At 40.8% G+C, this 13,783-nt stretch overlaps 1 long non-coding RNA gene and 1 pseudogene across 4 annotated transcripts in view; one reads left to right on the top strand and one right to left on the bottom strand.

Moving 5' to 3' along the window:
* Positions 1–13,783, bottom strand: part of LOC102550082 (uncharacterized) — a 316,819-nt gene that overhangs the window by 122,738 nt on the left and 180,298 nt on the right. The window lies entirely within an intron of this gene.
* On the top strand, positions 3,783–4,454 carry Nsa2l2 (NSA2 ribosome biogenesis factor like 2; annotated as a pseudogene).

The raw sequence follows: 13,783 nt of genomic DNA, 5'->3' as shown, positions 1-13,783 counted from the left end.
GGATGTAAAATAGCTTGTACCTGCTTTATGATACGTAGTAGTGACCGTGCTTTATCAGAGCTGTTTTTAATGATGTTGCTCAGAATGTTTTCTTTCCAGATGATGATTGAGAAGCTAATTTAAAAAAAAATGGTGCCAGGTACCACAAGAGTAACAGAACTGTGCTGTTTTCTCGGGTTTTGTTTTTTTACTTTTTTTTTTTTTAATGGAGTGTGCTGGATGTCTCTACAGTTTTGTTCAGATGACTGCAGAACCTGGAAAAGCTGTTGCTGCTGTTGATGCATAACACACTGCTATTATTGGTCTTTTTATATAAATATAAATATATATATACAGATATATAATTTGAATTTTTTGAAACTTTACCTGTGCTGTCAACTTTCGAAAAAAGTATCCCCGTTTACTGTGTTGAGTTGGCACTGTACAGAAATTAACAGCCATATTGGTCTAGAAATGTTGAACTTAAGTTTTTTCCATTTGTACAGGGGTAACACACTGTATTAAATATGTAAGGTCTTATATACGTGGGTTTGATTACAAAAACTAATAAAGTATTCTCTAAATAAAAAAAATGAAAAAGAAAAAAAAAGAGATAGATCGATAGATAGAGTGAAATTACACCACAATGGGTGATAATATTCCTCTACAGACCTCATATACTATCTAACAAAAACCCCAGTGCCAACTATGGGAAATCTATGGGATCCAAAAGACTTCCAAAGTAATACAGTTGATCGCCATCAACCTTGGTTGCTACTGCCAACTTAAAGCAGATCAAAGCCTATTTCTGAAGACACCATACACTTCAGACCCAAGACTTTGTGTCATTGATCTGGAACTGTCTTGGAATCCTCCCCTCTTAGCACTAGCTCTCATAGTATCAGAAGGCACTCTGTAAGACACCAAGGGAGAAAGGCAATCAGTGGTCAAACCCAGCTGTAAAGCCTTTAAACCACAAGAATGACCATCCTGGCAAGATAGTCCCAGTGGTTTAATAGTGGTACTATTTGGCATAACCAACAGCTGTCTCATTTGACTTAAAGCCCAATCAACAGGAAGGAATTTATGCCTGATACTGTGAAATCCACCAACTACTCATGGCTAATGAAGTCATAGACCCTAGAGGAGAACATGTTGTCATTTTTCTAAACCAATTTAATTACTGACTGGGTGCTAACTATGTGATTTTATATTCAGAGATGTGTTGCTCTCACACTTTGTCAGATAAACTTTCCACAGCATTGACAGCTACTGCAGAGTCACACTACTTGTCAAAACTCAGAGAATAAATGACTGTGAGGTGTCCAGACACAACTGGCACATCTGTAGTAGAGCTCCATATGTCTAGGACTCCAGGGAATGTTATGCACAAGGTGGCAGAGAGATTGTAAAGATCCAGAGGACCAGGTCATCTGCTGAGAGAGAGTGAATCCCAGATAGAACAGAGAAGCTCTGACAATGGAATCTCAACAATACAGTTCCATAAACAAGACCTACAAAATGACAACCGTGTTAACGTACAGCAGCAAACCAAGATGGCACCAACTGCAAGTGTGCCTTTTCTTCTTGTCTTGACTCTATAGAAATAACCTCAGATTTCCACATAAATCTCATAAGCTTCAGAGTATGAATTTATAGTCTAGGGGTATTGAATGATTTGGGGAAGGTTAGACAGGCTTTCTGTATAGCCTTGGCTGTTCTGGGACTTGCTCTGCAGACCAGTCTGACCTCTAACTCACACAGATTCACTTGCCTCTGCCTCCTTAGTGCTGGGCTCAAAGGTGTGTGCCAGCACCAGCCAAAATCAAGTGATTCTTATTTTTGTCCTTCCCACTTGATTTCAATCTTTTCCTTATATGACAGATTAGAAAAGCCTAAACAGGCTTGTACACTATTGTTTAGCTTACATCTTTTTAAAAAAATGTTTTAGGGGGCTAGAGAGATGGCTCAGCAGTTTAGAGCACTGACTGCTCTTCCAGAGGTCCTGAGTTCAATTCCCACCAACCACATGGTGGCTCACAACCATCTGTAATGAGATCTGATGCCCTCTTCTGATGTATTTGAACACAGCTACAGTGTGTGTACTCATATATGTGAAATAAATAAATGTTTAAAAATTGTTTTAATTTTCATAATGGGTGTGATTTTGAGTCTTGTGGTTATATTATTTCTCTGGGAGAAAGTGCAAGATACAAACTTTTCTGATTACAGAATAAAGAACATAGTATTTTGGGAGAAAAAAAAAACAGATGAAGGGAGTGAATAAACTGTTTAAGACTTGAAAATGAAAATGGAAACAATAAAGAAAGCTCAAACTGATGAATTCTAAAAATGGAAGATTTAGGAATAAGAACAGAAACTACAGAGGCAAGCTTTACCAACAGAATGTAAAAAACAAAAGAGAATCTCAGGCAGTGAAGATACCATAGAAGAAATAGAAACACATGTCAAAGAGAAGATTAGATCTAAAAAATTTGACTCAAAACATCCAGGAATCTGGGACAGTATAAAAAGGCCAAACCCAAGAGTCATGAAAGAGAGAAAGGAGAAGAATTCCAGCTCAAAGGCCCAGAAAACATTTTCAGCAAAATCATAGAAAAAATTTTCCTAACCTAAAGAAGAAGATGGATTAAACCAGAAAAAATCACCCTACCATATAATAATCTAAACACTATATATATATATATATATATATATATATATATGGAACAAAGAAAGAATATTAAAGGCTGCAAGGGGGAAAGACCAAGAACATACAAAGACAGACCTAATAGAATTACACCTGACTTTTCAGTGTTTCCACTGAATATTATGGCAGGAGTGGCCTGTGGTTGAGCAGAAGGATATTCACCTGAGTTGGGGGCTGGGTAGTAGCTATGGGACAGAGGGAAAACAGAATGAGGATGGTCTATGGCTACCACAAAAGGCATGGGAGAATTGCTGCTGGTATTTTTTTTGCATTGCTTGGGGTAATCTGACTTTAGTCTACTTCTCCACTGGCCACTCTCCATTTGACTACATCCAAAGTTGAGGGATAATCAAACAACTCCCACTGAGCTCTTATGCCAAATTCTAAGACCCAAAGTGTATCCACATGTATGTGTGCACGTGCATCTATCTGTTTGTGTGTAGATGCAAAATTATGAAGACAGAAATAGAAAGATAGAGAAATTAATAGGTACAAAGGTATATTTATGGCTCTCAAGAATGGCAATTATTTTTTTAGAGCAAAAACTCCTTTATTTGGCTAATGAGAAGACAACTCATTGATGTTAATTTTCAGAGATAATGAAAGAGACATAATTATGACAGAGGAAGTGGTTCTAAGCTGTTTTCATCAGGCACATGATGTCTGGTCCACTTCACTCCGGCAATTATTTTTAAAATGGAAAATACTGGTAAGGATATGGAAAATTAAGAGTATTCTAACATTGCTGATAAGGATAGCAAATGGAACAAGTAGTATGAAAAATAATTTATAGATCATTCAAAACTTTAAGTGTGCCCTTTCCCATTCCGGCCTGAGTGAAGCAGGCTCGTGGGTCAGTGATACCCAGGAATTAAGAAGTTTTTGGAAGCCGGGAGGTCGCGGACCACTGCTCCGTGGCTGTCATCATGCCACAAAATGAATATATTGAATTGCACTGCAAACAATATGGATATCGTTTGGACTACCATGAGAAAAAGAAAGAAAAAAGGTCAGAAGGCCCATGAACGTTCAATGAAAGCAAAAAATAAATAAATAAATAAATAAATAAATAAATAAATAAATAAATAAATAAATAAATAAATAAATGATCGGCCTGAAGGCTAAGCTCTACCATAAACAGCGCCATGCCGAGAAAATACAAATGAAAAAGACCATTAAGATGCATGAGAAGAGAAACACCAAGCAGAAGGATGACGAGAAGACTCCACAGGGAGCAGTCCCTGCCTACCTGCTGGACAGAGAGGGGCAGTCAAGAGCAAAAGTACTTTCCAACATGATTGAGCAGAAGCGGAAAGAAAAGGGGGGGAAATGGGAGGTCCCTCTACCCAAAGTTCATGCCCAAGGAGAAGCAGAAGTATTGAAAGTTATTCGAACAGGAAAAAGAAAAAAGAAGGCATGGAAGAGAATGGTTACAAATGTCTGCTTTGTTGGTGATGGTTTTACAAGAAAACCACCTAAATATGAAAGGTTCATTAGGCCAGTGGATCTACGTTTCAACAAAGCCCATTTCACACACCCTGAGCTGAAAGCTACCTTTTGCCTGCCTATACTTGGTGTGAAAAAGAATCCCTCCTCCCCATTATATACAACCCTGGGTGTGATCACCAAAGGGACAGTCATTGAAGTGAATGTAAGCGAGCTGGATCTTGTGACACAAGGAGGCAAGGTCATTTGGGGAAAGTATGCTCAAGTTACCAACGATCCTGAAAACGATGGGTGCATAAATGCAGTCTTGCTGGTTTGACAGTGACGTCATACAAGTCATTCCACTCACTGTGGAAGACTACAGTATCCGGAAAACACCATCGCTGTGATCTTTCTGAACTACCAATCAGCCTTACTCCATGTGCACTCATCAAGAAGTATTTATTAAATTGTAAAGGAAAATAAAACACTGCCCAATTTAAAAACAAAAAACTTTAAGTGTGGATTTATCACATGACTCACCAATTTTACAACAAGGTCTATATACAAAGGCCTTGGAATGTGTTTATTTCAATGAAAACATACACAAACCTTTACAGCAGCATTATTGATAATGAAAAAGGTAGAGACAGCTTAAATGTGTGTACCCATTCAGCCACACAATAGAATATTATTTAATCATGCAAAGCACTTGTTTATTTATATGTGTTATATGCATGTAAGTGAATCTTGAATACATCATACAGAATAAAAAACAAATCATATGTAAAAGGTCATATTTTATATAATTATATTTATAGGAAATGTCCAGAATGGGTAAGAAATGTAAATATAGAAATATAGAGAAAGTTAGAGGTTATAAGAAGCTGGAGGAGAGGGAAAGGGGCAGTAGTTTGATGGGGAGAGGTTTCCTTTGGCGCAATGTAAAGGTTTGGGAACTTGAGCTGGTAGTTAGTACACGCATACTACATGCCTTGAGACAGTCCACTTTTAAAGGTTTAATCACTAATAGTCACTAAATGCTTAATTAGTCATGTAAATTTCACCTCGTTATAAAAGATAAGTTATATTTAGTTTGGAATTTATTAGGGATAAACATAATTGGACCTTTTCTTGCCCCTTTTGTTGTGGAATTAAGAAGTGTAGTCAAATGTGGAGTACTCCCTTCAGGCCATTCCCATGTCACAAGAGTTAGCCTTCCTTCAAAGCTCCACCCAGCAGTTACCTGGCAACAGCCAGGTAGGCCTGGCTTACTATAAAAGGGCCCATTTGACTGCCTCCTTCTCTTATTCTCTCCGACTCTCTTCTCTCCCTGACTCCTTTCTCCCTCTCTCCCCCTCTCTTTCCCCCTTTCTCCTCACTTTCTATATATTCCTGGTCGGCCACATATTCCTCAGGACACCAGAACTGGCAAGTCACTAGCTTCTCACTCATTCCCTTCTCACCCAGAAGGGAATGTCTTCACCACCAGGCCTCCCAGTCTAATTCACAGGCTAAATTTGGCACCATTATTCACAATGCAATAACTCTAAATGGCTAATTACTGGTGTTTTAAAAGGAAAACGTTTACAACTCTCTCATCCATAGGCGTTTGTTTTCCCTGCCCCCTACTCTCTTGCTGCTTGCTCTCCACTCCTAACTGCCCTCCTGACTCTACCTCTGCTTTCAGCACTCTCCCACTGCCACCTCCTGCTGCCAAGCCACACCATTCCCCTCACACTGTGCCACTTAGATTCATCTTTACGTTTGTTCTTGTTTTGCTTCTGCCATTCCATTCTAAGATACTTAGACACCTTTGCCATTCTGTTCTAAGATATAACAAAACCATGGTTTCCCTCTGGTCAAAGCTGCCATTTCAGTGCCATCTTAACTGAGGACAGTCCCATGATCATCTGCCATTTTGTCGTGGGCAGTTCCCACTTCACTGCCTTTAGGAATACAGCCTGACTTAAGGTCTCCAAAGACACTTTTCAATTAGGATCAGATTTTCATTCTATTCTGCCTTGGTAAATAATGATTTTTAAACAGTAAAAAAGTTAAAGATCACTGCCTTAAGCCACAGTGTACTCTATTTGCTAGATACATCCAGGACAAGTAATTAAACAAACAGAGATTGTCTAACTCAGATATACTTAATAGATACTGGTTCTCAATCTTGTCAGAAATCTGCTAAATGTAACAATAAATATTTAAGCTTATGATAGACAGAGATTCCCAAAACTTAACAGTGATTTTCTTGCCTGGGTCTCTAAGCAGATATGGACACAGTGACAAGACTACCTAGATTAGTTGTGATAACCACTGAGACACACTGCTCTATTACCTTGCTGCTGCCAGGGCTTGGCCTACACTGTGGACAAACAGAAGATACCCAGAGAGTTAGATGTCTCATATTGCCTATGACAAGGTGAGTCATTTCTCCCATGTTCCTACTTCACAGGAAAAAGCTTCTCATCTTCTGGGACTGATGGCCAGACTGACTGCCTGAGTTGTTATGGAGACCACGGGGATCTAGAACTGTTTAGGTAGGGGGCTACTGACCAACTCTGTCATTTTAATTAATGACATCTAGATTATAATTTATTCTTCCCAGATTTCTGACTAACTTCAGTTAGCTTGGCTAACTTCAGCTTGACAGCTAGAAAACAGACCTCTAGCTCCTTACCCTAATGTAATCCACTACCTTATTAGCTCATTAATCAATTCATTAACTAGCTAAGACTACCAGATCTCCTATCAAAGACATAGGCTTGCCTTGCTCTCAGGCTTCACAATAAACAATGTACAAGTTTAGATGTAACCTCTTACAGATGCAGTCTTCTGTTACTTTATTATCTAATCTCAGCTTCCAGTGACGCAATGCTTCAGATTTCCTCCCCTTGTTATACCACTGTCCTAACCATCAATAGAGGTCTTACAAATTACCCTAACCCTAATAAAACATTCCACTATCTAGTCCAACTTTTATAATCCCAAATTCAAATTTTAAATTTCCTTTGATTGTCCTTTAACTATAGACTTAAGATGTTTCTCATGCGGGGTTGGGGATTTAGCTCAGTGGTAGAGCACTTGCCTAGGAATCACAAGGCCCTGGGTTCGGTCCCCAGCTCCGGAAAAAAAAAAAAAAAAAAAAAAGATGTTTCTCATGCTAAATTATATGATCAACTATCATATTCACAAGGTCATCTACTTTTTAGTTTCCTTTGATTGTCTTTTAAATGTAGACTTAAAAATGTTTCTCATTATACTAAACTTATGTATATTTAGTCTCCTAGACAGAAGGAAGAGGCTCTTCTTGCTCCTCCTGCTCCGCAAAAATTTTTCATCTTCCCTGAGCTCATCTCAAAGACTGTTCATTTTGTTAACAAACTTATCTCTTCTGTAAATTTATAAACTCCAGGAAACCCACTCAGATCTACCTCTCATGGATCAAACAGACTCCATCCAGATAAGTGCACTTGCCAATCAATAGCCTAAGTTCCCACTTACTACCTATTTCAAAAGGTGGGATTCCTTTCCTGTTCTCTAAGATTGGGACTCCCCTCACCCCAACCACCAAGACCTAAGGGCTTCAAATGTACACCTAAGAAAAAAGCCTCGTGTGTGTGTGTGTGTGTGTGTGTGTGTGTGTGTGTGTGTTTCATAATCTTGCCAAGTCTAGGCATTTACTCAAAATCTACATCCAGGACAGCTCTAGAGAAGCAACCCACAGATGCTCCAATCTATTCTCACAGACACAGATGCTTCTGCTGGACCTGCTCCTTCTACCTATAGATGGTTCCACAGACCCTGAACAGCAAGAAAACAGCCAACTCTCATAAGACTGGACCAATATCCCCATGCCCATTTCCTTAGCTTTCCTAGAGACATGTCACCCCAAAGTCAGAAGGAAGTAGCTAAAGATCACAACAACCCTTGCTTCACCATCACCTGTTTCTAGTTTTTCCTTTTTTAAAAAAAATTAAATCAGAATGGAGGAATGTTAGCATTCTCTCTAGGCTCTGCCCAGCAGTTACCTGGCAATAGCTAGGTAGACCTAGTTTACTATAAAAGAGGCAGTTTGACCTCTCCTCTCCCTCTTACTCTCTTACTCTCTTACTCTCTTATTCTCTCTGACTCTCTTCTCTCCCTTTCTCTATTGCTCCCCATGTCCCCTTCATGTGTTCCTGATCAGTTTCTCTCTCTCTCTCTCTCTCTCTCTCTCTCTCTCTCTCTCTCTCTCTGTGTGTGTGTGTGTGTGTGTGTGTGTGTGTGTGTGTGTGTGTGTGTGTGTGTCTTTACTCCCTTCCCAACTCCCCTTCCCATGCCCTGGCTGGTCCCTCAGGGGGAAGGAATAGCTCTCACTTCACCATACTGCACTCTATTCAATATATTCTTGTAAAACACAACACCAAGGAGTGGGAATGCCTCCTGCAAAGGATATGATGGAATTGTCGGCCCCATAAACTAGTACAGAGTAAGGTGTGAGCTTAGTCCTTGAGATTCTGTGCAGAAGTGTTGTTGCCCTGGGGCACAACGGAAACAGCTTTGTGCACTTGCCAAGAACTTCTCAGCAGTTTTGAAGTGTGAGACATACAGGTATGGATGTTCTCCTGTGGGAACCTGAGCATGGTGGCAGAAGAGTTGCACATGCTATTGCAAATCAGCGAGGGCTTGTCAAAACACTTATGTGTGCCACCTCACACTTCTAGGACCAGAGCCTGCCACATGTTGAACTCCCGATGGGAAAGCTTCCTTTTCCCATGGATGGTGACCAGAGTCACTTCCTTGATGTAGATGACTAGCTACAATCCTTAAGTACACATGGTGCTTTCTGGTGCCCTGGGAGCTCACTGTAGACTGTAATTGTCTTATCTTAATGCTTGGACTTTCCCATAATCTAAAGATAATAGTCCCCAATATCAGAGTTACAAAAGATGTTCAAGTGACACTGCCCCCACCCCTGCAAAGCACCCCTCCAACAGAACAGGATCTGGTATGTTTGATTACCATGTCATAGATGACCAAAGGCATTGCTGATATAATTCAAACCTATCACCTCTACTGCTCAGTCAGTAGTTACAAAAGAGGAAAACTCAATGCATATAAATTCAAAAAATGATCAGTGTGCTTCAATATCTGGGAATACTGAGATGGAGGTAAGTAAGCATTTGGGTGAGTGTATATATTCGAAATAAATGTGTGAGGTATGTGTTTGGACATGAGTCATATGTAAGTATATGTTTGGGTATGTATGTGTTTAGAAGTATATGTTTGGATAAGAATATGTATGGAGTGGTGTTTGTGTGGCAGTTTGAACATGCTTGGCCCAGGGAGTGGCACTATTAGGAGGTGTAGCAATGCTGGAGTGGCTATGGCCTTATTGGAGGATGTACATTACTGTGGGGGTGGGCTTGGAGGTCCTATACTCAAGCTCCACCCAGTGTGGAAGAGACTGTACTCCTACCTGCCTACAAAAGAATCTCCTCTTGGCTGCCTTTGGATCAACAAGTAGAACACTCAGCTCCTCTAGCACCAAGTCTGCCTAGATGATGACACGCTTCTTCTTTTCTTCTTCTTCTTCTTCTTCTTCTTCTTCTTCTTCTTCTTCTTCTTCTTCTTCTTCTTCTTCTTCTTCTTCTTCTTCTTCTTCTTCCTCCTCCTCCTCCTCCTCCTCCTCCTCCTCCTCCTCCTCCTCCTCCTCTTCTTCCTCCTCCTCCTCCTCCTCCTCCTCCTCCTCCTCCTCCTCCTCCTCCTCCTCCTCCTCTTCTTCTTCTTCTTCTTCTTCTTCTTCTTCTTCTTCTTCTTCTTCTTCTTCTTCTTTCTTCCATTTTTATTAAATTGGGTATTTCTTATTTACATTTCAAATGTTATTCCCTTTTCCAGTTTCCAGGCCATCATCCCCCTAACTCTTCCTCCCCCTTCCCTTCTATATGAGTATTCCCCTCCCCATCCTCCCCCCATTACCACCCTCCCCCCAACAATCCCATTCACTGGGGGTTCAGTCTTGCCAAGACCAAAGGCTTCCCCTTCCACTGGTGCTCTTACTAGGCTATTCATTGCTACCTATGAAGTTGGAGCCCAGGGTCAGTTCATGTATTGCCTTTGGGTAGTGGCTTAGTCCCTGGAAGCTCTGGTTGGTTGGCATTGTTGTTCATATGGAGTGTCAAGCCCCTTCAGCTCTTTCAGTCCTTTCTCTGATTCCTTCAACGGGGGTCCCGTTCTCAGTTCAGTGGTTTGCTGCTGGCATTCGCCTATGTATTTGACATGTTCTGGCTGTGTCTCTCAGGAGAGATCTATATCCCGTTCCTGTCAGCCTGCACTTCTTTGCTTCATCCATCTTATCTAGTTTGGTGGCTGTATATGTATGGGCCACATGTGGGGCAGGCTCTGAATGGCTGTTCCTTCAGTTTCTGTTCTAAACTTTGCCTCCCTATCTCCTCCTATGGGTATTTTTGTCCCCCTTTTAAAGAAGGAGTGAAGCATCCACATTTTGGTCATCCTTCTTGAGTTTCATGTGGTCTGTGCATCTTAGGTAATTCGAGCATTTGGGCTAATATCCACTTATCAATGAGAACATACCATGTGTGTTTTTCTGTGATTGGGTTACCTCACTCAGGATGATATTTTCCAGTTCCATCCATTTGCCTATGAATTTCATAAAGTCATTGTTTTTGATAGCTGAATAATATTCCATTGTGTAGATGTACCACATTTTCTGTTGCCACATTTCCTCTGTTGCAGGGCATCTGGGTTCTTTCCAGCTTCTGGCTATTATAAATAAGGCTGCTATGAACATAGTGGAGCATGTGTCCTTGTTATATGTTGGCGCATCTTTTGTGTATATGCCCAAGTGAGGTATATCTGGGTCCCCAATGTGATTTTCAGAATGGTTGTACCAGTCTGCAATCCCACCAACAATGGAGGAGTTTTCCTCTTTCTCCCCATCCTCACCAGCATCTGCTTTTGCCTGAGCTTTTGATCTTAGCCATTCTGACTGGTGTGAAGTGGAATCTCAGGGTTGTTTTGATTTGATGCCATGCTTCTTACCATGATGATAATGGACTGAACCTCTGAAACTGCAAGCCAGCCTCAACTAAATGTTTGCCATTATCAGAGTTACCTTGGTCAGGATGTCTCTTCACAGCAATGAAACCCTAAGACAATATGTGTATGTTTGGGGGTACTTGTTAGTGTGCATTAGTGATGATGAATATGTATAAGTGTGTATGCAGGTTGAGAACAGGGGTATTCAGTTTCAATGTATGGAGTATGTGTCTAGATGAGGGTATGTAAGTATATAGTTGGATGTTTGGGTGTATTGAATGTGTATCTTGGATTCCAGAATAACCTTTTTATTATTAAAGAAACCAGAGTAATAGTAAGAAAATTTTTCAGAAAGAAAAAAAGAGTTAACCACCAACAGAGTTCCAGAAAACAGACACTTTGACCTTGCACCATCTTTCTGTCCTCGAGAATGAGAGAAGACAGGCCCTGCTCTTATTCAGACTTGGTGCCCAGTTCAGACAAGTCCACCCTCACCTGTGAATATGCATGCCAAAGGTTCTAAATAAAACAGCAGCAAATTCCATACAGCTCGTAAGAAAGTACAATTCTCTCAGGCCAGGTTTGGGGTCTTTCAGAGGTGCAAAGGTGTTCTCATATTTGAAAGCTAAAGAACTTCATTCACCAAGTCCACAGATTTAAAAGACTGTGGTATATACAGTATACCACAAAGACAAGCACCATTCAAGTTTGGATGAGAAGGAATCTTTCCAAACTGGCAAAGCATGTGAATATCTTTCATAGAAAAGATACATCCTAGCAGCTTCATCCTGGCACAGAGCAGCCCAGGACACTTCTCTGTGACCCCACTTCTTGTCCCAAGATCTGAAACAGCATAGTCAGGCCCTGCTAAAATCCAAAGGATTGGGTGAGGAAGCAAACTTCAAGGAGTAGTACAGAGGACATCACTGAACTCACAGAAAATACACTAAACATATAGACATTTGACCTTAGTAGAAAGCAGCTCTCTGTGAACTGAAGCCTAAGATCTTTTATACTCAATGCAGGAGCAGAATCAGACTTCTCTCAAGGACTCAAATTTACAAAGCCAGTCATGGACCATGGGTGACTGGACACCCACTAAGAAGGCAGCTGCTGTGTGGTGCTATTGAATATATGCAGCCAAGCCTGTGAGCACAGCGGCTGTCTGCAGAAGTGCTAAGTCCCCTCATTACTCAAAGAACTTCGAGATAGAAGCAGCTGATTCATCAAGGAGGAACTCAGCATGGCCTGAGTGGCAGACCTCTGAGCAGATGGATGAAACATCATTTAAAGAATAGCTGGTGGTAGATAGTGAAGGGTTTGCTGTGGGCATCTCAGTCACTGAGTTTCCCTAGACAGGTGATGTAGTCCAGACACAGAAAAGGAGAAGGGGAGAGATGTCCACAGCATGATTTAAATCATCATGCTGACAGAAGCACCCTGCAAAGGAGAGGTCTAGACTGAATGAGAATCCCACCCAGGCCATCAGAAGATTGAATGAAGGTGAGAGCCACTGAGCTGGGTCAGAGCCTGCAATTATACACTGGATGACAGTGTCCTCCTCTGGCTTCTCCAAGTTCTAGAATATAAAGTATCACAGTCGAAGAGGCAAGCAGAGAAGTCCAATGTTGCTATTCACATGCCTTTGGTTTTGTTGTCTCTTAGAAATGGGTCAGGCAGGAGTCAAACTCACTCTGTGGCTGCTGAGGATTGACCTTAATTAAACTCCTGATCTTCCTGCCTCTTCTTCCTGAGAACAAGAGTTGCTTTTCCTGCATGAATAACCACTGAATTTGTTCCATGCTAGAGACCCTCAGGCTATTAAGTGACCTGTAAGTCACTGTCCTTTCTTCTTTGGTTCTCATCATAAGATCTATAATTTCTAATTAACCAAAATGCTCCAAAATTAAGTTTTAAGCTAGAGAAGTGGTTCTCAACCTTCCTAATGCTGTGACTCTTTAATACAGTTCCTTGTGTTGTGGTCACCCCCAACCATAAAATTATTTCTTTGCTACATGATTGTTTTGCTACTGTTATTAGTCTTAGTGTAACATAATCACAATCTGATATGTGACCTCAAAGGGGTCAGAACCCATAGGTTGAGAACTGCTGGACTAGAGCACCAGAACTTTAGTGATGACTCAGGAATACCCTGCTGGGTAGAAACATACAGGTCCAAAATCACATTTCAATCCATGAAATACAAAATTAACTGCTGTGAACTCACTGCCCATTTTGCCATTTCTCTCTGGGTCAAGTAAGGCATTTCAAAAAGAAGCTTCATTATGTTAAAAATCACACCACAATCACCCTGCAGCAAGATGACAAACAAGAAATCTGGAATCAATAGGGCATCTGGAATCTCATTTTAGTTCAATTCCAACTCCTTCTCCTTTAGTATTTCATATCCACTCTCAGATGGCACAACTGCTTGGTTGGTGGACAAGTCCCTTAATCTCCCTCATTTACAAGATCTTAATAACTGAATCTATAGACCATTGAGGTGCCACCTAGGGTCCTTCTCAGAGCTGTGGCTCCCAACAGGTACACAATCCTCACCTATCTGTCCACTTCCACAAGAGGCACCATTATTGAGCAACAGATTTTAAAAGTCCATTGGAT

Source organism: Rattus norvegicus, chromosome 4, assembly GCF_021556685.1.
Source record: "Rattus norvegicus strain SHRSP/BbbUtx chromosome 4, alternate assembly SHRSP_T2T, whole genome shotgun sequence".
NCBI lineage: Eukaryota > Metazoa > Chordata > Mammalia > Rodentia > Muridae > Rattus > Rattus norvegicus.
The sequence above is the reverse complement of the archived record's forward strand: the minus strand, read 5'-3'. Positions and strand labels throughout refer to the sequence as shown.